At 40.5% G+C, this 24,922-nt stretch overlaps 1 pseudogene; it reads left to right on the top strand.

Moving 5' to 3' along the window:
• Positions 1–23,238: 23,238 nt before the first annotated feature.
• On the top strand, positions 23,239–24,192 carry LOC108539955 (transmembrane protein 132B-like; annotated as a pseudogene).
• Positions 24,193–24,922: the final 730 nt, after the last annotated feature.

Here is a 24,922-nt window from a genome sequence, read left to right as displayed (position 1 = left end):
GAAGGAAGGAAGGAAGGAAGGAAGGAAGGAAGGAAGGAAGGAAGGAAGGAAGGAAGGAAAGAAGGAAACAGTTAACAAAAACACGCTCTGATTGTGCTGTGTTAGATGTGTCTGAGAGTATTTGCAAGATTCTATGGGTGGTGAGGCTGAGTAAAGCAGGAAATCTTGAGCTTGTCGTAACCGGCCTTGCTGTGCTGGTGGCTGACTGAGACTCTTAGCCTAGCAAGCCTGCTTGGTCATCTCGGTTTAGGACAGAATGCCATCCAATGGCTCATAATAGTCTCTTTGCTGTGAGTGTAACAACTCTTTTACATTGCATAGGAAAAAAGTCAGTGTGGTAGCTGAGTTAGTCACTCTCCTGCCCCTCCTACAATTTTCATGTCTGCTGTCCTGCTATATTCTTTTTAAGTCATAAAAGTTTTGTTCACAGCCATTGTCACTGGAAAAGCTTCTTTGGTTCCTCTCAATGTTATGGCAGTTGGAGAAGATAGTTCTGGCCTCACCATCACACTCTGTAATTCAGGCCATGTCCACACATCTCCTAACTATCCCATGTGTCATTGTGCCCCTTCCCAAATCTGTTCTGACTGAGCACCTAATCTCTGAGTGGCTGGAAGCTAGAAGCCCACACTAAGGAGTGAAAACCTACAGCAGAAATTCTCCTGGGATTAACTTTCCTCTGCCCAGAATGGGGGACCCCTGGATCTTAATCTCAAGAAGAAGTAACTCTTTTGAGCCCTTCCTATGAAAAGAATATTTCCTAAACCATATTCACATGCCATCACTATAATGATTGCCAATTCCGTGGACCTCTTGCATTTACCTTCCTGATAGTTTTCTTTGAGTAAACCAACTTTATAACAACAACAAATGCTAGCTTAATTCAAAATCATAAACACTATCACATAGTATCATGCTCTTTGGTATTTTTAATACACATAAAAATAATTAACTATTAAAATGAAATGTTTATCCATGTACCCGCTGACATTATTCTGAACATCAACACATTTTAATTCTGCCCTAAGAACGTGTCTCCTGTTTCTTATTCTAGTTGGCCAGCTTTATATCTATAAATTCTAGTAGGATCCAGTTCATGGTTCTCTCAATTTCTTTCCAAGGGTCTGTTTAAATTACAAAGTCTTTTGTGTTTCCGTCTATTTTTTTAAAAAAATACATTGGTCGGACTTTTCCTTTTGCAGCAGAGACCTCAAAGGTTACTTCTTAGGAAACAGAGCTGGGTCCTCAGAAATAGCCTACCTTCTTTAACTTGTTAAAAGGAGCCCCTCAGTCTCCATCCATTCGTTCATTTTTGAAAACCTTAACGATGCTGAGTTTGTGTTTCCTCACGTTTCATTTTCTCCTAGTCAGAGGTTGAATTTAAGTTTGCCTCTATCGTAAGAACTTCAAGGTAGACAGAAGAGCCTTCAAGTTTTCTCCTCCAGTGTAAAAGTTGTAAGAGCAGTTAATTTCTTCTCATAGTCTAAAATCCGACCTGGGAACTTTTGAAGGAGACTGTCCCTAAAGTTATCGATAGTGTTGATACGAAACAAATGATCTTGCATGATAAATACTTATGTTTTTTAATTTGGAAGTTGCAATTAGGCATGACATATTTCTTGGTTGTGGAGACCACTTTTTCACGATGAATTAGCTAAATAGCTGCCTGGAATGTCGATGCAATCTGTGTATGAGGTGAGCCTTACAGAAACTAAACAAGTGGAAGGGCATTGGCAACAAACCAGGGTTTGAAAAGAACTGCAGCAACTTATCCACATTTTGATGCGTTCATATCCCTCTTCTCTGCAGAGGAATATGAATGCATTTAAAATGTTAATGGAGGAATATGAATACATCAAAATGTGAATCAGTTGTTACCCTTGGTTGCCTTTGACTCTGCACATTATTTGCTTTTCCTACACTCGTCATGGCAGAAGGGAGACATGAATCATTGCATCTGCCGTTGGTGTCCTCGTGTGTGTACCCTGAAAAAGAATTGCCCTGGAAATTCCCTGGGTCTTTTCTCTTTCCTACAGAGAACCTAAACTAGAGCCCCATGAGCTGGTACCCTTACTGTCATAACCTCAGAGAGGTGATTCAGCCCATGGTGGGCTTTGTCCCATTCTTGCAGTCTTCTTGGTTGAGTTCACTGACGGTTAATTTCATGTCAACTTGACTAGGTCATGGGGTGCTCAGATAGCTTAGTAAATAGCATTTCTGAATGTGGTTTGTGTCTGAATGCTGAATGTGTCTGTGAGGGTATTTTTGGATGAGATTAGCATTTGACTTGGCCTACTGCAGATAGCCTTCTTAAATGTGACTGGGTGGATGTCATTCAATCCTTTGAGGGTCTGAATAAAAGAAAATGGTTGAGGAAGGTTGAACTGATTCTCTCAGCCTGACTGTCTGAGCTGAGACATTGGGCTTCTCTTACCCTTGGGCTGGGACTCAGGCCTTTGACTTCGGATTGGAATTTGCAACACTAGCTTTCCTAGATCTACAGCTTGCAGATTGCCCATAGTCATGAAAGACAGTTCCTTACAATTATCTATCTATCTGTCTCCTATCTATCTATCTATCTATCTATCTATCTATCTATCTATCATCTATCTATATCTATCTAATCTCCTATCTATCTATCTATCTATCTATCTATCTATCTATCTATATCTATCTAATCTCCTATCTATCTGTCTATCTATCTATCTATCTATCTATCTATCATCTATCTATATCTATCTAATCTCCTATCTATCTATCTATCTATCTATCTATCTATCTATCTATCTATCTATCTATCACCTATCTATATCTATCTAATCTCCTATCTATCTATCTATCTATCTATCTATCTATCTATCTATCATCTATCTATATCTATCTAATCTCCTATTTGATCTTTTGCTGAAGAATCCTAGTTAATACAAATTTCATCTGTATGACTTTATTTGCATTATCCCCTACCTAGCCTGCTAAATATATCACTTTGGAAGACAGTAGCCCTTGGCTCAACTGTCACTTCTGCTACTGCATGAAGATGGGGGTTTCTTCTCAGCACACCGTGACAGGAGGTTACAGTTTAGCCTGTGGTCCAGGGGAAACCCCTGTGGTCTGCAGGCCACCATGTTCTGAGCAATGTTAATACTTTGCTGGGAGAGGCCCAATTCTGTTGCTTATCCTGGGACCTATGTAAATTGAGGGGATCTAATTAATTAACTGCAATGTGCTTGTTATAATTTTAATGTGTACATTAATAATACATTATACTGTGACTCCACAATGAATCGAGAATTCCAAAGAGTGTTTTCTTCTTTGCATTACTTTGAAATCATCATGAGTCACCTCTAAAAGTGTGAAGCACTTATTAGCATCCTGTATAAGATCCTTGTTCATGGTGTCATCACTCTTCAACAGTGCAGGAACTTTGGTGTGATTTCCAGGGAAGGTGTTTTTTTTGTTTTGTTTTTGTTTTTTTGAGATGGAGTTTTGCTCTTATTGCCTAGGCTGGAGTGCAAAGGCGTGATCTCGGCTCACTGCAACCTACACCTCCTGGGTTCAAGAGATTCTCCTGCCTCAGCCTCCCAAGTAGCTGGGATTACAGGCATGTGCCACCATGCCTGGCAAATTTTGTATTTTTAGTAGAGATGGAGTTACTCCATGTTGGTCAGGGTTGATCCGCCTGCCTCAGCCTCCCAAAGTGCTGGGATTACAGGTGTGAGCCACCGCACCTAGCCTCCAGGGAAGATCTTAAAAGGACTATTAAAGATCCTTACAAATCAGGTCTAAAAAATTATTTTATGTAGTAGAGACTGTGCATTAGCTAAAGGCCTTTGCCTATATTATCAATTGAAGTGATAATATAAATTATGGTAATATGAAAATATACTATATTTTGTGTGTCCCAGGACTGTACGCCTTTTGGCTAATAGAGAAAGAAATGTATTAGAATCCAGAATTTGGAAAAAAAAATCATCGGCAATCTAGAACCTTGTGCCTAGTGGAGTGAAATCAGCATGGATGAATGTAAAGTTCTGTAATTAAGCCCAACAATTACTTTGCATCATGATAATGTGGCAGATGTAGCTTAATAATAACATGTGAGTATGTGTGAAAAATCCTAACATGATCTTTTATATTAGTAATTAGTGTACGTCCTCAGAACATCTTTGTTGAAAAGGTTTTACTGGATGAAGACCTGTCTTGATACTTTAGGGATTAGGATCCAAGTCTTCTTCAGATTTCATGAGATGTTTTTGTTCCAAATATATATGTATATATATTGATTACCTTCTTTGTGTAGGGCAATGTACCAAGACAGTTACTATCATGAAATGTATGTGGTTCTTCTTTAGGATATTGCAGTCAAACTAATGATTTTCAATGGCTAGCATTTAGTGAGCACTTAAGTGCCAGATGCTAAGCACACTAGAGGTATTGGCTCATTTCATCCACACAAGCTTTTGAATTAGGTAATGCTACTTATGACACCACTTATAGATGAGAAACACAGAGTCACAGAGAGGTTAAGTAACTCACCTAAGGCCACACGGTTTGAGCATGGTGAAGCCAGGGGTCCCACTATGCTTTCTAGCTCCAGAGCCAACTCTACTCACCACTGGCCATTAATGAAGTGCCACTCAGCATGATCATGTAGGGCCATAGGGCCTGGGGGTTGCCCTTATGAAACAGTAATGAATACCCCTCCTCTATTTCTCCACAAAGGAACTAGTTAGCTGATGATGCGCCAGTCCTAAACTTGCAAAATGCCTTTCTCCTTCCAACTATATCACCTGGAAAGCATGACTTCTTCTCCTTGCCAAGTTTTTGTGAATGTCTTCACAGGAAGGAAGAACACAGCCATGACTTACATAGTGTGGCTATAATGTGAATATATAAACATATACAGTTCTGGATAAGTGGATAAGTGGTGGGCTAATACATTTATGTGTTAGTAATTGTATTGTTTATCAATAATTTGTGGCTTCTTAGAGTCCCAGAAGCTTATCATAAGTTATCAGCAGGGGATATACTCTTCCTTCCATAAGACTAAGAAAAGTACAATTATGGTCACCTTGACGGTAGTGCCTGCCAACTTCTCTCTGCAAGAATTCAGTTTTTCAGCTTTCAGTTTCAGCTGCACTAGGCACTAATGAGATGCTAAAGAATCATAAAAGATATTTCACATTTGAAAACCTTCCCTACACCCAAGGAAACATCTTGTTTCCAAACTTAGTCTGTGATGAGTAAGACGAGGCTGAGTGTCTTCTGACAGATGTGCTCTCAGAAGAAATTTAAAGTTACCTGCTGCTTGCCTGGAAATATGCAGGGAGCTCCTTTCTTAGAAATAGAATCTGATGTCACCTCTGGAGAAAATCACTGGCTTTTAAATAGCAGTGAATTTCCTGGGTTAATATGCAACAGCTACATAAAGAAGAGGTCTGATACCAAGGTTGCCTTAAATGGTAGAATTTGCAAAGATCCCCCAGGGAGCAGTGGCAGAGCCAGAATTGGAACCCAATTACACTTGACTCCAAGATCCCTGTTGATCCACCATGGTAGGCATCGTCTTCTGGCACTGATATTCTCTACTGATAGATCACATGGGCTCCTTAAGGGCAGGGAACACATGCTTTTCATTTCAATAATACTTATTGGATATTTATGAAATATGCCAGGCAAGGTGGTGAGTGATGATGATACACAAGATTGTCAAGGTCCGTGCTCTCCTGGACATACCATCTTGAGAATAAGGACAGGCCAACAGGCCAACGAATGAATAGGTTATAACACACCCAGCCAGCATCAAAAACAGCAATGCCTTGCAAATAATATTTGCTCCACAAATTCATGTGGGATAGGATTGAATGGAAAGAGGTAGGGTGTGACAGAAGACTGATGCTCACTGAGTTCCTGCAGCACTTTTACTTTGGCCATGAGGATGTCATCCATTCATCCTTTCAGTTGACATTTGCTGAAAACATATAGCTCACAGGACAGACACCATGAGAGGTAGTGAAGCTAAAGAGATCGATGAGACCTGAATCTCTCAGAGGGTCCAGCTGTCTCTCCAATGTAATGTCAGACAATTTCTGTGGTTGTTATTTTCATGCAACTAAAAATATTTAAGAGTTAGCTTCAACTCACATGCAAATGTCATTCATTTATGGCACAAATAAGAAGACAAATAAATGCAAAGCTAGGTCACATTCCATCCTCACAGACTTCTTGGTGGCATCACAAGAAGAAAAGAAACACACATTGATCTGACATTTAGAATTAGGAGAGTTCAGCAGAAGTGACAGAATCAGGACTCTGATGGCGAGGGGAGGAAGTTGCTGGGCATGGAATCTTGATTCCCTGTAGTGCTGGAAGAAATCCTGTTGTAGGAAAGGTTTATTTACCTTTCTAAAAGCATCTGTATCACTAACCTATGTGCTTCCCTTTAAGCAAATGTTTAGAAACATCAGGGGCTCTTGCTTCTTGGACCAAGATCAGGGGACATCAGGCATAGTGGTCCCTGATCAGCTGCTCTGCCCCAGCTCCAGCATCTCAGAAGCCCATCTTCCAGTCTGGATCTTGGAGGTTCATTTCAGTTCATAAATCCATAAGCACCTAAAACTGGAAGGCTTTCCATCCACCCCACTCTGCTCAAGACTTCGAGTGAATTTTTAAGACATGGGGGTAACAGGCCAATACTTTAAAACCACCTAGCTTAGTCCTTATGTTGCAACTCATCCTGCTCATCTTTGGAGATAAAAAAACAAGTAAATAATAGAATGATTATTTATATTCCTGGAAGAAGAAACTCAAAAACAAATAAAACTTAAAACTCAGCACTTAAAAACAATTATAAAGTGGTCCCAGAATACATGTAGCTCCCAATCTGTCAACTCTTCAGAATTAAAAAATGTACCAGTGTAAGTTTTTTATTCCCTCTAGAGTTAAGCTCGTAACAAAATTGGCCATACTCTCAATGGAAGAAAGAATTTGACCTTTAAAACCACCTCCCAACATTCCAAAAAGTGAAATAATGCACTTGGTCTAAATTAGTTATGGGCATCTCATTCCTTATAATGATGTTGATGGCGATGATGACTATAGTTATTGATATTAATTTTTACCTTGTGCCAATCACCGTGCTCAGCGCTTCCTCCACACATCTCACTTGACCTTTCAAATCATTCTATGGGTCAGACTCTAACATGATCCTCGTTTCACAGATCAGAGAGATTACTAAAATAAAGTCACTCAAAATGTTCTGGAGGTCAGAAGTCTGAAGTCAGCCCCATTGGACTAAAATAAAGCAGTCTGAAGCCAAGTTCCCTTGGAGGCTCTATGGAAGAATCTCTTTCCTTTCCTGTCCATGCTTCTAGAGGCTGCACAGATTCCTTGGCCTACGGACCCCTTCTCTGTCTTCAAAGTCAGCAAAGTCAGCGAGAGTCTTTCTCATGCTGTCATCTCTCTGGCTCTGCCTCCTGTGTCCACTTATCAGCACTTCTGTGATTACATTCGACCCATCTGAGTAATGCAGGATAATTTCTGCATCTCCATTGTATTAGTCCATTTGCACGCTGCTGATAAAGACATACCCAAGACTGGGCAATTTACAAAGGAAAGAAGTTTAATGGACATCTCACAGTTCCACGTGGTTGGGGAAGCCTCACTATCATGGCAGAAGGCAAGGAGGAGCAAGTCATATCTTATGTGGATGGCAGCAGGAAAAAAGAGCACATGCATAGGGCAACTCCTGTTTGTTCTTAAACCGTCAGATCTCCAGCATGTGAAGAGAGCACGGGAAAGACCCTGTGCTCTTTCCCTGGGAGGCAGTTACCCAGGGGTAATTGAATCGTCAGGGATTCAGTTACCTCCCACTACATTCCTCCCACAACATGTGGGAATTGTGGGAGTTACAACTCAAGATGAGATTTGGGTGGGGACACGGCCAAACCATATCATCCATGTCTGCTGATTAGCAACCTTAATTCAATCTGCATCCTTACTTTCTCCATGCAAACTAACAAATTCATAGGCTATGGAGATTAGGACATGGAAATATTTGGGATGGGGTGGGGGTGGTATTACTTTGCATGTCACAAGCAGAGAACAACTGAGAGCTTCTATGATTCCAGATGAGCATGCAGAATGAAGGAGGAGTCAGGTATCTCCGGCATTGGAGAGAGTACAAATATGTCCACCTGGGCTTCCAGGCTAATTGCCAACACCTTGCAGGGAGCTCACATACACACTTTTCAAAGAATAGGTCAAGGCTTTGTCAAATGTCAGCTAGTGTCCATTCTTGAGTTAGGAAAAACTTAGTTTCCTGCAACCCTTGCTGTCTTCATTGTAAAAACAACCTCTTTACTAGAAAGAACAGTGTTCTAAGATGGGACCAAAACAGTGGGAATCACCAGCACTTACAAACAGCTACCCTGGAAGGCTGGCCTGTCTTCTCTGCCATTTCTGTGGCCATATTTAATCCACTGATCAGATGACTACTGGTCAGCCTTGCTTCAGAATGTCCATGTGCTATATTACATATCAGTGCAATTGTCAAGATGTCGAGAGAATTTGACAGCCTCCATAGATGTGACTAATAGCATCTTATAAAGTCTAGTAAAAGAAGTCCAGTTATGGCTGAACCCTGCTCAATCATGACCCCTAGTGAGCACTGAAGGGGAAAGGATGCTTCTTTATGTCTTAATTCACTCTGGAAATACTGTCCCAGTTTAGTTAACTGATCCTTGTGGACGGATACCCAAGGAGCCAAAGGAATGCTTGTCAAGAGCAAAGGGGAAAGAAAGCATACTGTCTCACATTTTTATTCTGTTTTACACTTTACAAATGAACAAGGTGATATTCACCTGGACATCTAGTGTCAGACATTGCTTGGTGACATCAATATTTATTTATTGACTGAGTGTGACTGTTGAATTATATTCTTATAATAATCTCATGAAGTTGGCTGAGCAATTACTCTCATGCTTTCGTAAGAGGGCTTTGCCATTTGGAGTGGTTGACTTGCTGGAGGTCCCAGAGTTAGTGTTCAGAACTGTAACCATGGTCCCTGTGTTAGAGACAGTGGTGGTTAAGAGCATGGGCCCTAGAGCCAGATCTCCTGAGTGCAAACCCCAGGTCTACCATATGTTACCTGTGTGATCTTAGGCAAAGTGTTTAGCCCTTCCATTTTTCAGTGTCCTCATGTATAATCTGAGGATAATAATGTCACCCATCTCATTGTTAAGGGGATTAATGAGCTAATATATGCATGGTACCTAGAACTATGCCTGTATGCAATATAAATATGAAATCTTCTTATTCCCCAGCATCTTTTATCCTGCATAATATGACCTCTTTACAGAGATTGGGCATGGTGAAGTAAGCATTTAATATTCTCTCCTTATATACATTTCCTCCTGTTTCTCTTGGCGAACAACTCCTCCAATACCCCATGACTTCTGAAGGGCTGGATTCCAGGGTGGCCATAGATGAAACATCGCCAGCCAGCACTCCATCTTCCTGGCCAAAGTGAGTAGTTCGGAAATGGACATAACCAAGTTTTACCACTGTGATCCGAGAGACTAACCTAGATACCCCTTTATCAACTAAGATCACCATAATATTAATGAAACAAAAGTTACCTATGGTTCCACAGTTCAGGGCTTGGCTGGCCTGGCAACTTCCTAAATTCCTAGGGCTCCAAAAAAGACCACACTATCACTAAACTCCCTAACTGTAGGAGCTGTCAGGCAAATTCAATCAGTGTTGTACTTAACTCTGATTTATAACCCAGACCTCTACAACTCTGATTGGACAGAGGACTGGCCTTACAAACATTATCTTCTGGTAAGCAACTGCAGACTTTAAGCTGGTTTATAGAGGCTGCACATAAACTGTCATCAAGTCCTATAATTCACCTTCTGATGTAAGAAGCCAAATTCCACATCATTTGAATGCTAAAACCCCTCTCCAAAGTAAACATGGGATATATGTAATATATATGCTTACCCATTGTGCATGCACTCAGTTCCCTGCATAAATATGTGTAGCTTTTCCTGGAAACATTCTGTATATATATGACTCCATTGTGTGAGGTATAAAAGCCAACCTACTCTTTCCCTCTTCTGAGAGAGAGCACCTTTAGCACATGCCAGAGATATTTCTTCCTGATTTGCAAACTGATACCACCAATAAAACTCTCGTTTCTACTACTTAGCTATCCTGGTGATCTTTGGAGAAGTCCATGCAAAGACTTTGCTAGGATTATGCTAAAATTCTTGGGAAATGGGGTGCTTTATTAAAGCTAGGCTTTCTAACCTGAGAGGAGGCAAACCCAAGACTGCCAGGGCTATCATCAGAAAAGATGTAGCCCAATGGTGATCCTAATAAATGTAAAGCAGACACAAAAGATGAATGGAGATGAAAACCTGGGCATATTGTGCATACCCAAGTGAGTGAGGCAAGGGTGGAGATGAGCTGACATGGGGTTTGGCCAGAAGAGGGAAGAGAAAAGCCCATGACAGTATTTAATAAGAGAGGAGGAAAACTGGGAGGCTTGCCGGTTTAAAGTGCCACATAAAAGGATGTCTGTTGTGCAAGAATGTCACTAGAAAATCAATAGTTTGGAGATGACAAAAAGAAAAATGAATAAATTAATTCACAATGAAATCATAAAATATTGGATAGTAACAAAAGGCTAAAAATGTAGTCTAGAAGTCCAAAGTACAACATAAGAAACACAGTTCATAATTGTATTCTGTGTTGGAAATTTGCTAACAGAGTTTAAGCACTCTTTTTTTTTTTTTATTTTTTTGAGACGGAGTCTCACTCTGTCGCCCAGGCTGGAGTGCAGTGGCCGGATCTCAGCTCACTGCAAGCTCCGCCTGCCGGGTTTACGCCATTCTCCTGCCTCAGCCTCCCGAGTAGCTGGGACTACAGGCGCCTGCCAACTCACCTGGCTAGTTTTTTGTATTTTTTAGTGGAGATGGGGTTTCACCGTGTTAGCCAGGATGGTCTCGATCTCCTGACCTCGTGATCCACCCATCTCGGCCTCCCAAAGTGCTGGGATTACAGGCTTGAGCCACCGCGCCTGGCCCGGGTTTAAGCACTCTTAACTGCACACACAGAAAAGAAACATATAAAAGGAATTAAAGTAACTGTAAATATATTTGAGGTAGATGAACCAACTTTCTATTTCTGGGAAGTCAACAAGCACTTTCAATAATGTTTGCACCATGATGACAATGAGGCCTAGATTTGTACCAGTTAATTTATTAGAGTTAAACAAGCAAACAAATCCATATCTTTTTCTTTCCACTGGCATCTGGAGTCATATTGTCAGAAGTTTCTTTAGGTTCTAAGCAGCAGCTTATGAGAATGGCTTGTTTTGGTCAGTAAAGCATTGACATATGCATCAATAATTCATTCATAATTGCTGGCTGAAATTGAAAAGTTTGCAGATTTCAGTGAAAGGCTCTATTTCCAACTTGTCTTGAAAAATTAGAAGCTCTATAATGCTAAGTGAAATAAGCCATAGAACAACAGATACTGCATAGATTCCACTTATATTCAAGGAATATCGAAAATAGTCAAACTCACAGAAGTGGTGAGCAGAATGGTGGTTGCCAGGGGCTGGGGAGAGGAGAAAATGTGGAGCTGCTATTCAATGGGTGCAGACTTGTAGTTATGCCAGATGAATGAGCTCTAGAGATCTGCTATACAACATTGTGCCTGTAGGTATATCTTTAAAAATTAAGAAGATACATCTTATGTCAAATGTTCTTACCACAATTTAAAATGCGCGCACACACACACACACACACACACACACACACACACACACTGGTGCCACATCCTGCAGTGAGTGCTGGCTGTCCCTAGGAATGGACATTCTAATCCCAGCTAGGCGCACACCCTACATTGCCAATTAAATAACATCAGATCTGCTTATCTGATTGATGTTACCTGGCCTGTCCCTGCAGAGATTTTTGCTTTTAACTACTGCTTATTTATTTTCACTAGCACCTCATAACGTTCTCTGTGTATATAATGGGTCTTGAAAATTAAGCCTATCGCGTAATTGTTAATTAAATGTATTTACATGTAATGAATAGCATTATTGTAATTTATCACTAGTGTGAATCTAGATTTTATATATAAGTGTTGTTTAGAGTATGGAGTAACTATAATGTCTTCACAACACTGGTGAGAGTTGGGAGCTCAACATCCCAGGTTGTTCAGGACAAAGGCTTTTATGTCCATGGATTCCAAATAGCTTTCCCCATGGTAGAATGAATTCAAAGTCCAATAAAGGAGTGGATTCTGTTGAATCATCCTATAATATTTAAGGGATTACTCTGCACCAGCTTGCCTCCATGAACCATGTGAGCCTGGCTCGATGATCAATTGCTTGGCTTCTCTTTGGAGAAGAGTGTAAGTTTTAAAATTCAACTTTTCTTGGCTGTGGGCAGCATCAGCATGCTTCTGCCAAGTGTTTTCAACGTAGTTCTTTAAATAAATATTCTTCAACAAAACTTTGGAAACTGAATCCTATAGACCTTTTCTTTCTCTTTTTCCTTTGAAGAATTTCCTGTGCAAACCCTGAACACTTAAGCTTGTTATTTCAGTGTTTGTGTCAATGGCACATAATTAAAAATGCTCCTATGAGCAGCAGGCTCTGTGTTAGCAGTAATCCAAAGGATCCAAAGGATGCAAGAAGCACATTGGCACCATATGTCAGGCTTTACGAAGGCAAACACGTCTTGATCCCTTTTGTGGCAACCACTTAATGAATTAGGAGTGTCTGGATCATTTTCTAAGCTAACATGTGCTGATGACGTCTTTTAATCTCCAGAAGTCAGGGACAAAATGATAAAAAATAAAGGAGCTCATGAGATGTGTCAGTAGCTGGTCAAGATGGAATAACATGGACTAAATGTAACCATTTACTTGAAATAACTAAAAAAAAGGCTAAAATAAAATAAAACAACTGCTTTTAGTCGTTGGGCATTAGATGGTGCAGTCTATTAATCCCTATGATAAGGAAAGCAAATTAATTGAGTCCTAACATTATTCCAGCTTACTTCCTGGAGAACATTACCAAGGCACAACACAGAGAGGGGAATCCAAGCAGAGCTCAGTAGTTTTCAGATTTGAGAAGATAGACATGGAAATCCAAAGAGACCAAGGCAGCTGGAGCTCATAGGGTACCGTAGACAAAAGAGGTGGTTTTTGTTTGTTTGCTTCTGTTTTTGTTTTACAGGGAGAGAAGAGACATTTCTCATTCCCACAGAGAGCTCTTTTCAAGTCTTCAGCTAAGTGCTAATCAATGTATGAATACAGAGAAATGGTCCGAGCTGTGGGAAGGATGGAAGCGTGAGAGGGAAAGAGTGGATGAAGAAGAGGTTGGTCAATAAGTACAAAAATACAATTAGAAATAATATGATTTGGTATTTAGTACAGTACGGTGACTATAGTTTACAATAATTTCTTGTGTAGTTCAAAATAGCTAGAAAAATTGGAATATTCCCAAAGTAAGGAAAGACATTGTTAGAGGTAATAGACATCCTGATTATCCTGACTGGATCATTACACATTGTACGCATATATCAAAATATCACATGTATCCCCCAAATATGCTCAGCTATTATGTATCAATTGAAAACTGGGAATGACAGTTCATATCTTACAGAGTTGGTATAAGAACTTAAATAAAATAACGGTGACTAGTATATTAAAAACGAGAGAGATGCAGGAGAAAATATTATTCTCACACAGTGTCAGAAATGGTTTGTGTTTCCACCATGAAAATGGAGAAACTGAATACTACATGGGGCATCAGGTTGAGTATTAAGAAGGACAGTGCATTCGTAGTGGGGCCAAATTGACACTAAGCTAAAGTAAGCCTGGGTCCTTACTAACAAAGCTTAAAAGCAAGTATTAAAAAGGACAAATTGTCTCATAGCAAAGTGCATGAATATTTATGCAATAAGAAAATCCCACAACATCAATGTGACCTTTACACGGTCTGGCAGAAAGAATGACACCAATGATGGAACAAGCAGGCAAAGGTACTAAAACAGTTATCATTAATAGGGCTCATATGTTTGAGAAGGTAATGGTTCAGTAGATACATGAAAGGAATTTTTAAAAGACACAAAACAAACCTTTAGAGAAGAACATTACAATGACTAAGAAGAAAATGACATGGGCTGGGCTTAACAGCACAATAGCTGTTACAAAATCAAAGATTAGTAAACTTGAGGACATAGCAATAAGAAGTATCTCAAATGAAGCACAAAGAAAAAAATAGCTGTGAAAAATAAAGAAGAAGAGAATAAAATCAACAATATTAGATTAACAATTCAACCCACGCTGAAAAGTCCTAAAAAGGGGAATAATATTGCTACATTCAGGGCAGTGGTCACGTTGAAGAAGCATTCTTTAAAAAAAAAAAAACCGTACTTGAAAGATCTTCATAATCAACAAATGGACCAACAACAGCTTTGGTGATTCTGAAACCCTAGGAAAAAAACCTCATTACTACACTTAACTCAAATACTGCCCTAAATTTTTGGTAAATTCTGCAATGTTATTCACTTTAGGGAATAACCATTTGCTGCTGAAAAGATAAGGAAAGTAATGAGGTTAAGAAGTGGCATGCAGGAGTCTTTCATGTATCTGTGACATTGTTTCTTTACCTTGATAGGCTATACGTAGACCTGCTTTTATGTTCTCTCACCCCTTTTCATTCTGGCTCATCAAATTCTGATTTTGTATTTTGTAGGCACTAAACTCTTGTCCTCAAGGAAGTAAGCCTCCCTCCTTTGTTCAATCCTCAAATTTAAACTGGTCATGATTATATCTTTCTAATTGGTTAAGAGACTGGCAGGTCACCCAGTTCCAGCAAACGAGATGCAAGGGAAAGCTTGTGGGGGCTTCTGGGCAATATTTTATTTCTGGATAACATGTGCCTTGGTAGCAAAGAGTCCTTTATCCATCTGCTTAGATCAGTATCCTGTAGCCACAAGGCAACAAGTTCAACATCACAAAGGAAAAATTCTTAATATGGCAGAATACAAAGACAGGAAGTGACATCACTGAGCTACTGAACCAGGAAGTCTCTGGACTTCCTGTTGTATGAGACAATGGGATGCCATCCTTCCATATTCCACAGTCAGTCAGAGTACCGAGGGAAAGCTGACAGAGAAACTTGTTAGTAGAAAATGGCAGCTATCTTAATGATCCTTGATGGTCAAGTGTAGAATTGCGTGATAGGAAAGAATTCCTAAGCACCACAGACGCAAGGGAAGTTTGTGTATACTGACCATCTCCTTCTTGCTGGTCTCCATCTAGTGCTTTGCAAAAGATTGGATGCAGAGCAGGACACCTGAGAGATCCCCATCACCACCCTACTTGATGGTTCAAGTAACAAGGTTTGGATGTGGGACACTAGAGTAGGTACCTGGAATAGATAATCCAGTCTTCAAGACTTGCATAGGGGCAGATAGTAATGAGATGCTGCGAGTAACAGACACACAACACATGCCAAGCTTTTAATCTTCTTTTATGTAAAGCAAAATTCACCTGCCATGAAAAGAGGAGCCAGAAACCTGCCCATGAATGATTTCTAATGCTGCTTTGATGGGAAGGCTGGAATGGTACATAACCTCCCATGGCTACATATATTAGTTGCTTCTCACACTGTTATCAAGACATACTTAAGACTGGGTAATTTATAAAGAAAAGAAGTTTAATTAGCTCACAGTTTTGTGGACTACTCAGGCCTCTGCTTCTGGGGAGGCCTCAGGAAACTTACAATCACAGTGGAATGCAAAGCAGAAGCAGGCATGTTTTCACATGACCGATAGAAAAGAAAGAGAGGCAGAAGGGGAAGGTGCCACACACTTTTTTTTTTTTTTTTTTTTTTTTTTTTTTTTTTTTGAGGCAGAGTCTCACTCTGTCACTGAGGCTGGAGTGCAGTGGTGCGATCTCGGTTCACTGCAAGCTCCACCTCCTGGGTTCACACCATTCTCCTGCCTCAGCCTCCCAAGTAGCTGGGACTATGAGAGCCCACCACCAGGCCCAGCTATTTTTTTTTTGTATTTTTTAGTAGAGACGGAGTTTCACCATGTTAGCCAGGATAGTCTCAATCCCTTTGTTCTCGTGATCTGCCCTCCTCAGCCTCTCAAAGTGCTGGGATTACAGATGTGAGCCACCGTGCCCAGCTGCCACAAACTTTTTTCCCACCAGATCTTCTGAGAACTGTATCACGGACAGCACTAGGGGAATGGTGCTAAATGATTAGAAATCGCCTCCATGATTCAATCACCTCCTACCAGGACCCTCCTCCAACACTGAGGATTGCAATTCGATGTGAAATATGGGTGTGGACACAGAGCCAAACCATATCACTACAGATTAAACTTCAACACAGCACAGCTGCCTATAGAGCAGGGTTTGCTTGTTGCTCTGAAGGCCATTTGGGAAGTGCATATGCAACTTCTTGCCTTCTAACTTTGTCATAAAATTCTTTTCAGCAACAGCAGTTTACTTTTTTATAATAGTATTTCCATAACTATTATTTCAGAGAGACTATTAAAAACAGGTATACNGCGATCTCGGTTCACTGCAAGCTCCACCTCCTGGGTTCACACCATTCTCCTGCCTCAGCCTCCCAAGTAGCTGGGACTACGAGAGCCCACCACCAGGCCCAGCTATTTTTTTTTTGTATTTTTTAGTAGAGACGGAGTTTCACCATGTTAGCCAGGATAGTCTCAATCCCTTTGTTCTCGTGATCTGCCCGCCTCAGCCTCTCAAAGTGCTGGGATTACAGATGTGAGCCACCGCGCCCAGCTGCCACAAACTTTTTTCCCACCAGATCTTCTGAGAACTGTATCACGGACAGCACTAGGGGAATGGTGCTAAATGATTAGAAATCGCCTCCATGATTCAATCACCTCCTACCAGGACCCTCCTCCAACACTGAGGATTGCAATTCGATGTGAAATATGGGTGTGGACACAGAGCCAAACCATATCACTACAGATTAAACTTCAACACAGCACAGCTGCCTATAGAGCAGGGTTTGCTTGTTGCTCTGAAGGCCATTTGGGAAGTGCATATGCAACTTCTTGCCTTCTAACTTTGTCATAAAATTCTTTTCAGCAACAGCAGTTTACTTTTTTATAATAGTATTTCCATAACTATTATTTCAGAGAGACTATTAAAAACAGGTATACTGTAAACACAGTAGAGAAGAAAAAATAAAAATAAAATTTCCCTAAACACCATAAAGAAAAAAGCGATCAGTGTTTTTTTCCCCTTGGCATTACTGATAATTATTGGCTCAAGAAATGGAAGGTTTTAAGTCAATGGATTCCCCAGCATGCAGGTGTAATGAGAGAAATGAAAAACGATGACAGCCGGGGACTGAGTATCTGATTTCCAAGGCAGAATAAAAGCTCAAACAAAGGCATGTGCCTGTCTATCCGGTTGTGTAAAGAGAGAATGAATGAGAGGCTAAGGAGCTTATGTCAAAAAAAAGCTAAAGTCTTTAGCTTCTGATGTGGATGTTGGATTCTCAGAACACCTGGCTTGTGGCTGATGGCTGCTCTACTCATCTACCTGATTGGGTAGCTTGTCAAATGAAAAATAGTAACAATAATAACAAGGGTAGAAGAGAGCAGAGTCATGCTTGGGAATCAATCTAGTAAAAATTGGGATTGTATAGATAATAATAGTGATGATTGAAAACCAATGCATTACGGAGTGCCCAAAATATGCTTAACTCTAAGATGATTGTTCTAAGCAATATTTTGGGGGAATTAACTCTCATTGCTCCCCAATGATTTTGTAAATTATTTTTTGACATTATCATCATTTTTGCAGGTGTGGAAATGAGTGAACTAAGAGTTTAGGTGCACAGTTTATATCATACAGTGATGATGGGAGTGGTTGGGACTCAAACCCACCTCCTGTGGCCCAGTTCTCATACTGTAAGCATTTTCATTTCTCTGCCTCAGTAAATATCTTCCAGCAGAGCAGAGACTTATTTCTGAGCTCATGAACTTGCATTGTCTTGTGTCCCCTGCTAGATCTAGGTGTTTTTTTGTTTTGTTTTGTTTTTTGAGACGGAGTCTTGCTTGGTCGCTCAGGCTGGAATGCAGTGGCACAATCTCAGCTCACTGCAACCTCTGCCTCCTGGTTTCAAGGGACTCTTGTGCCTCAGCCTCCTGAGTAGCTAGGACCACAGGTGTGCACCACCACACCTGGCAAGTTTTTAAATTTTTAGTAGAGATGGGGTTTTGCCATGTTGGTCAGGCTGGTCTCAAACTCCTGGCCTCAAGTGATCCACCTGCCTCTGCCTCCCAAAATGCTGGGATTATAGGCAAAAGTCACTGCACCCAGCCAAGGTCTAGTTCTAATGCCAATGCTTTGCCTGTGACATTGATTTCCAAAACCAAGGTAGAAAATAAGCATTTGATTATTTTATCTAAACTATTTCTCAAGAGTTTGAGTGAGGATTTAATCCCTGCCTCTCTAGTCTTAGAAGACATTGAAATCCTCCCTTGAGATTGTTCTTTTTTTTTTCCCCATCATGCCCCAGAACAGTATTTCTCTAGCTTTTCCTGGCAACTCTGATGTTCCCCAACAAATAAACTTGATGTTCTGTTTGGATTTCTCAGGACTGTGGTTGAAAATCAGGAAAGCTCACTCTAATCTAGTTTAAGCCATGCTGGGCAATTTATTTTGTCATGAAGCCATGCTACGCACAAATTGATCTGCCAAGAGAACAGACTCGCTTGGATTCTGGGACTTCAACATCACCAGACAGCATTCTTCTTATTTCTCCTGATCTTTCTTCTCTCTTTGTTTCTATAATTTGATTCCACTCTCTGCACTACAGACATGTTCTTTCTAAGCCAGATGAAAGGTGAGTACAGGAAGTCCTGAACTTATACTGTAGCAGTACAGTCTATCAGGGAGGAAGAAGGGGTCATTCCTATCAGCTCCAGATTGGAAAATCCCAAGGAAGAATTCAGGAACCTCTGCTTAGACTATGTGTTCATCCTTCCACAAACACTGCAGCTAGGAGGATGGCTGCGTGACCCCCCTGCCTTGGGCCTGAGACTGGTCAATGCACAGGGCTTGTCACTGAGGGGCAGAGCACAGGAGTGGCCCTGAATCAAATGAGGCGTGCTCCACTGCCAAGCAGCAAAATGAAATGACTAACAGAAAGTTTTAGTTATCTCCTGTGGTAAACAAAGTAAGAACCGACTCCCCTAAAGACGTATATATCCCAATACCCAAAACTTGTGAATGTGTTACATTACATGGCAAAGAGATATTAAGGTTGAAGATGGGATTAATGTTGCTAATCAGTTGACTTTAAAATTGGGAGATTATCCTGGATTCCGGGCTGACCTGACCTGATGTGGCCAAAGGGTGTTTAACAGTGAAGAGCAGCTACTCAGGGGGCTGAGGTGGGAGGATCCCTTGAGCCCAGGCAGTGCAGCTATCTGTGTAATAAGATATTGGGTGCACTTGGCTACTCATAAAGTGTGGACTGGGACATGTAGACACATTCACAGTTCACGCATGTCTGACTTCAAGGAATCTAGTGGCCTTGTTGAAGAAGGCAGCTCTAAGGAGCAAAATTCGTATCACGGCCATGTGATACCTCTGCAGACTTAAGGCTTGGGCCCAAGAGATTTTTGGGAATCAGGTTTTTCCAAGGTCATCTGTGAGATGGGTGAGTAGGCAAACCTTCTAAATTCTCTGAGCCTTTAATTATCAGTGAAATTAGAGTAAACATACAAGCCAGTTTCACATCACAGGATTGTAGTGAACAAAAACAAACGTCATCAATGTGACCTAAGTTGACAGGAAAAGCTCAGTGAAAACATAACTAAAAACAATATTTTTCTTCAAACATAACCCTCACTTTCTGTGTATTACCCATGGAAGACAAGGAACCTTATTGTCTAATTTTGGAGTTGAACCATTGGCTGTACTTGGTGTTGGGCAGTGAATAAAAACATTTACAAATATTTAAAATTCCATTTTTGGCACAACATGTAAAATTACTAGAGTCTTGTGTTCTATTATTTCTTATACAACTATGGAAAATATTTTCTAGCTAATGTATATAGAGTAATATTTTGGAGATTGATCAATAGATACTCTTAATGAAACTAAATTGTTAATATAAAGTGTTAGTCCAACAAGTTAGTTGCCTAACATTCATTTTCTCCATAGCTGCTTTAATGATGGTACGTTCCTCTCTAGAACTAAATTTCAAGTGAATATTGAATTGGTTAGACTAATGCCTTTAGGCCATTAAAATTTTAAAATTCCTTTTTCCATTGTGCTTTCCTGGGGTACCTAGGAAAGTTTTCAGAGTCTACTCGTTATCATTCCATAAATATCTATGTCAAACTCGAAGGTAATGAAGCAGGGAGGGACAGCTAAGCACTATCATTTAAACTGTTTTATTACACTTGTTCCATTCCTTTTTTTTTTTTTTTTTTTTTTTTGGGAACAAATTTCCCTTTTTCCCCCAGGTGCGATCTTGGCTCACTGCAGCCTCCGCCTCCCAGGTTCAAGCAATTCTCCTGCCTCAACCCCCCAAGTAGCTGGGATGACAGGAGCCTGCCACCACTTCTGGCTAATTTTTGTATTTTTAGTAGAGATGGGGTTTCACCATGTTGTCCAGGCTAGTCTCGATCTGATCTCAGGTGATCGACCTGCCTTGGCCTCCTAAAGTGCTGGTATTACAGGAATGAGCCACCACACCCGGCTTACACTTACTCCATTTTATCAGCATACATATTAATTTTTTAATGTGATGATTCATGCACTTTGAATATTCAGCAACAAGATGTGCATTCTTATTGAAATTTTAAATTATTACTAATAAGCTAATTCATTCCCTTTTATAAATGTATGAAATTATTACAGTTTGAATCAAAGAAATAAAATGCAGTAAGCTGTTCTCTTTAGAAATCTTTCTATTGGCAGGTGAAATCAAACAATTATGAAATGCTTTAATAAACCATTTCAGCAAATGCATACTTTTGGCAGTAAATTAGGAACATATTTTGGTATAAACATCAATTACAAAGTTTTAGGTGTTTTGTTATAAAGTTGTGATTAAAAATAAAACATCCTTGTCATTATAATGATGTTTTCCTATACAGTACACATATACATATATATGTGTATACATATATACGTATTTCCTATACATATTTCAAAGTTGGTAGTTTTTGTTTGGTCAGACCGTATGGAGCAGAGACACAAGTTTTCACTTTTATTTTTGAATATCCTCTTTCCCTCTCTTAGCTCCCTCTTGGATAAGGGACAGGGATTTTCCTGGGTGACTGGTCGTCAACACAGAGCTGGGCGTGTGGCTCTTGGCTGACTTATCTAAAGATACAAGAGAGTGGTTTCCTAGGATATCCTTCAAGTTCCTAAAGATGAGTGACTCCCAGAAACTCTTGAGATTTAGGTTGGTGAGGGTGTGTTAGTCCGATTTTATGCTACTACCGATAAAGACATACTCAAGACTGTGTAATTTTTTTTTCTTTTTGAGACGGAGTCTCACTCTGTCAGCCAGGCCGGAGTGCAGTGGCACAATCTCAGCTCACTGCAGCCTCTGCCTCCCGAGTTCAAGGGATTCTCCTGCCTTAGCCTCCCGAATAGCTGGGACTACAGGTGCCCGCCACCACGCCTGGCTAATTTTTGTATTTTTAGTAGAGACAGGGTTTTACCATATTGGCCAGGCTGGTCTGAAACTCCTAACCTTGTGATCCACCCACCTCGGCCCCCCCAAAGTGCTGGGATTACAGGCGTGAGCCACCGCACCCAGCCAAGACTGGGTAATTTATAAAGAAAAAGAGGTTTAATGGATTCACAGTTCCATGTGTCTGGGGAGGCCTCACAATCATGGTCAAAGGCAAAAGGCACATCTTACATGGCAGCAGACAAGAGAGAATAAGAACTAAGCAAAAGGAGTTACCCGTTATAAAACCATCAGATATCGTGAGACTTATTCACTACCAGGAGAACAGTGTGGGGGAAACCACCCACATGATTCAATTATCTCCCACCAGCTCCCTCCCACAACACATGGGAATTATGGGAGCTACAGTTCAAGATGAGATTTGGGTGGGGACACAGTCAAACCATATCAGAGCATAACTTGTCCCTCTCAGTTTTCATATCCCGCAAGGAAGATCAGCATCAAGTACTTGCAGCTGAGATGGAAATTCCTGAAGCTTCTCTCTGCTTTTTGTTCAGTCTGTCCTGTCCTTTACAGCAATGCTCCATGACATGGAAAAAGTTTCCTCTCAGATGTTTTTTATATGCCCATCACAGGTCCAAATGCCATTTCCTTTCAGCAAGTTTATCTGTGCAGTTGACAGTCTACTGTTAAACCATGGCAAAAGGATTCTGTTTTTGCACTTTTACCAAAGCAGGCAGTTTTTGACACTTAGAAATTCCATTTCAGGTACTATAAGTAAGTACCAAATTGCTACCCATTCACTATAATTATTGCCAGTTCTAAAATGCTCCCACATCTTTAGAGTTTTAGCAGATCATTTAAAAAGAGTATCAGGAGCATTATGTCTTTGAAGCAGAATGGAATTATAATGCATCCTTTTGCCAAATACCTCAGGCTAGGAGTGTATTGCCTTACCTGCATTTTTTCTATCTGTTCTGGTATAAATAATATTATCATGAGTGGTGGTCTAATCAGTTGCACTTTAAAATAATTTGGATGTATTTCCTAATCTTCAAAATGTTCTAATAAGGGACAAAATAAAATTCAGTCATAGAATGTGAAATAAGTCAATGTGTACTTCCTAATTCCATGTACTTATTAATATGTATTGTTCTTCACATCAGTGGGATAGAGACCATCACTAATGACCATCCAATGCATGTCAAGAACTGTTTAAGTTTACAGAGCACTAGAGATTATTTTTCTAATTCTGTATACTGAAATAATTTTTGGCATCAACATTTATGTGAATAAATTTTTCAAGTATGAAATATATTTATCATAACACAAAGTTTTGGTTTCTTTTTGAATTTTTGTATGGTGATGTTTCAACGTCACCTTTAAGGTTCAATGAGATGGTTACTGTCTCATTATTACATGAAGTGGTGGGTCTGTCTTGAGTTCAGATGATGCTTTACATGAAGTGGTTGGTCTGTCTTGAGTTCAGATAATGCTTTGTGGTTGTGGAGGGTGAAAGCCAAGCGCTTTTGATTAAGTTAAACATGATGATTAGTGACCTTGTTTGAAGACCAAGAGGAAGAGTGTCCTTGCCATGAGTAAAGGAAATGCCAGGGTCGAATTTGAACCAAGTAGCAATGAATACCAAAGACACAGCAGTGATATCGAGGGCGTAAATTGATACTGTGAAGACCACTTCAGTAATTCTATAGCTTGTGAAGGAAACCAGGAGAGAGCGGTTCGGGAATGATTTCAACACGGTCACCTGTTGGTCATGTTGAAAGAGGAAAGTACCAACAAAAGCATAAGCCCCCAGTCTCCCATGGAAGAAAATAATAAATGACTCAAAAATGGTGGTCCAGACAGCTTCACAAGCTTCCCCACTCAAGAAAAGTCACTGGAGCCCAGTAATCCTAGTGACCTCAAGGGGGCTGACGGAGTTCGAGATAGGTATGTATGCCCTGCTCTGCGTCTCCTTCTTGGCCATTCTGGTCTTCTTGATCAACTGCATGGCGTTTTCCTGGAAACACAGACACAAAAGGTTTGCTGTGAGTCAGCAGGGCAACGTCCCCCATTCCCACGACTGGATCTGGCTTGGGAATGAAGTGGGACTTTTGGAGAACCCTGTTGACATTGCACTCCTGTCAGAGGAGTGCACAACCATGATAGACAGGGGCCTGCAGTTCGAGGAGAGGAATTTCCTTCTGAATGGCAGTTCCCAGAAGACTTTTCAAAGCCAACTATTTAGACTTTCTGACTACGTCTATGAGAAAGAAATTAAAAATGAACCTGTGAATTCTTCAGGCCCAAAGAGGAAGAGAGTCAAGTTCACTTCCTACACCACCATCCTGCCAGAGGACAGCAGCCCATACACAAATTCCATCCTGTTTGACAGCGATAACGTCAAGTGCGTCTGCGAAGATATGGGGCTGGGGTACTTGCAGATTTAAAATGTTTTCATATGGGCCTGGTATGGTGGTTCATGCCTGTAATCCCAACACTTTGGGAGACCGAGGTGGGAGGATCCTTTGAGCCCAGGAGTTTGAGACCAGCCTGGGTAATATAGTAAGACTCCATTTCTACAAAAAACTTAAACAATTTTTTAATTTTTTGAATCACCAAGTCAGGTGTGGTGGTCTAAACCTGCATTCCCAGCTACTCAGGAGGTTAAGACGGGAGAATTGCTTGAGCCTGAGAAGCAGAAATTGCAGTGAGTTATGATCACACCAGTGCACTCCAGCCTGGGTGACAGAGCGAGACCCTGTCTCAAAACCAAACAAACAAACACAACTTTCTTATGTTTGAATTCTACTACATGCTTTCTGTTTTTCAGAGAGTTGGAGCTGTGAGTTTGGTCAGCAATAGAGGGTAATTTAGCACAGACTAATTTGTCAGGGGATTATTAATTAGATCTCTGGTGTCAGAGGCCTGAAAATCAAATGCAAATATGTAATAAGCCAGGGTGTGCTTTTAACACAGCCCACATAGGCATTGCTGAAGTATTAGGAACGGTTTGATATACGGCCTGGTACTGGCTCAGTGCTAATTCATAGAAATAAATTCAGCCGAAGGCCTTGATACCCATCTCATGACAAATAGCTGTTTGCAATGAGAAAGAATTTGACGGATGTTTAATTCTTTGATACTGGTAAGGTACAGTGAACAGTTATTGCCCTTGGT

Source organism: Rhinopithecus bieti, unplaced genomic scaffold, assembly GCF_001698545.2.
Source record: "Rhinopithecus bieti isolate Rb0 unplaced genomic scaffold, ASM169854v2 scaffold_574, whole genome shotgun sequence".
NCBI classification, from domain to species: Eukaryota; Metazoa; Chordata; class Mammalia; order Primates; family Cercopithecidae; genus Rhinopithecus; species Rhinopithecus bieti.
This window is presented reverse-complemented; position numbering and strand designations above follow the sequence as displayed.